This window comes from Gavialis gangeticus, unplaced genomic scaffold (assembly GCF_001723915.1).
Source record: "Gavialis gangeticus isolate Ggan-Ray unplaced genomic scaffold, GavGan_comp1, whole genome shotgun sequence".
Classification (NCBI taxonomy): domain Eukaryota; kingdom Metazoa; phylum Chordata; order Crocodylia; family Gavialidae; genus Gavialis; species Gavialis gangeticus.
Genome location: NW_017729033.1, coordinates 20,976,380 through 20,978,058, shown reverse-complemented (window position 1 = coordinate 20,978,058; position 1,679 = coordinate 20,976,380). Strand labels below are relative to the sequence as shown.

Below are 1,679 nucleotides of genomic sequence, written 5' to 3'. Positions count from 1 at the left end.
TTTTTTTTTCTTCTTACACATTACAAAGCAAATTAGAACTATTGAGCTAGAATTTTCAGCCAGGCAAGCAAATTGTAATTGCACTACAATTATCATAAAAACCCAACAAAACAAGAATGATTCATTTAGAAAAATTAATCTATATTGACTTAATCATGGGTTAGTAATGGGTCTCCCTTGTCATTACTGCAGATTAACAAGGTTTTACTGTGCTGCATTTATTTATCCATTTCAGTTTAAAAATCTTGGCAAATCATGTATGTTAAAAACGGATAGGACTTTCCAGCAACATTGTGAATTTTTCCAAGTGTCAACATGTGATGCATTTATTTTCAGAGGCAGTATTAGTTCTCCAGAACACCTAAAAGCCCATTTTAGTTTTTTTTGTTGAGCTTACATTACTGCACTGCACAATTGAACTGTATTTGCATTCTAAGTCAAACTGAGCGATGGGGATTTAATAGCAGCCTTCAAGTATCTGAAGGGTGATTCCAAAGAGGATGGAATGAGACTGTGGAGGCAGATGACAGAACAAGGAGCAATGGTCTCAAGTTGCAGCAAGGGAAGTTTAGTTAGATATTAAGAACACTTCTCACAAGGAGGGTGGTAAAGCTTGAACAGGTTACCCAGAGAGGTAATGGAGTCTCCATTCATGAGGCTTTTAAGACCCAGCTGGACAAAGCCTTGGCTGGGATGATCTAGTTGGGGCTGGTCCTGCTTTGAGCAGGGGGTTGGACTAGATGATCTCCTGAGGTCCCTTCCAACCCTAATTTTCTATGATTCTGCTATTTGAAAAGGGACGCAGCCCAGCCCCAACTGAGCCCCAAGGTGGGGAAGGCGGCATGGCTTCGCAGCATGGCCCTGATCCAGAAGCGAGGAGGAGGGAACACAACCTAGCCCCGCAAGGGGAAGGGAGCGCAGCCTGGCTAAAATACATTGCGCAGGGTTTGATGTTTGGGAATTTGGCTGAGGGGAGGGTGGCCATATTACTGGCCACTGCTCCTCGACTGCCAAGTTTTCTGACCCATAGGGAGACCCATAGGCCAGGTGTAATGGCTCCACAGGCTGCATTTGGCTTGCGGGTTGGAGATTGAACACCCCTGCTTTAAAGAATGGAATTTCGTAACATTAGAACTTCTTAAAAATCAGGATGAGCTAAGAAGAGAAGCACCAACAAGTGGACCTCAGAATTTCCATCAGAAACAATGAAATAACATCATGTCAGATTTCCAGACCAAAATGCCACCTAGAAAAGCAAACCTGTTACAGCAAGCTCTTAAAATCCATTTTTTAGATATGGAAAAAAAACCCCCACACAGTAAGAATAAAATTTATCCTTTAGGAAGTTCTCTTACATTTTAAACCTTTCCCTTTAAACTTTGAAGTTGAAGTTGGCCTGCAAATGTATTAAAACCAAAAAAAAACAAACAAAAAACAAGAGAATCAGATTTCCTATTTATTAAAGCAGACAAGTTTAATGTACCTTCAGATTTCACAAATTTTAATGATTTTAAAAGGAAAATGATTTGACATATTCTCTTTTTCCAACTGCCAATTGAGCACAACTTAAAATTTGGTCTTTGTACTACTACTACTTCCCGACCCAGTTTTTAGTTTCCTACCAAACAAGTCATGGCTTTCCACTAAACATGGCTTTCATCTTCTGCCATTCAGACTAA

General features: G+C 40.1%; 1 protein-coding gene across 3 annotated transcripts in view; it reads right to left on the bottom strand.

The window, feature by feature from the left end:
• The window catches only part of FAM193A (family with sequence similarity 193 member A), a 155,060-nt gene that overhangs the window by 30,331 nt on the left and 123,050 nt on the right, over nucleotides 1-1,679 (bottom strand). The window lies entirely within an intron of this gene.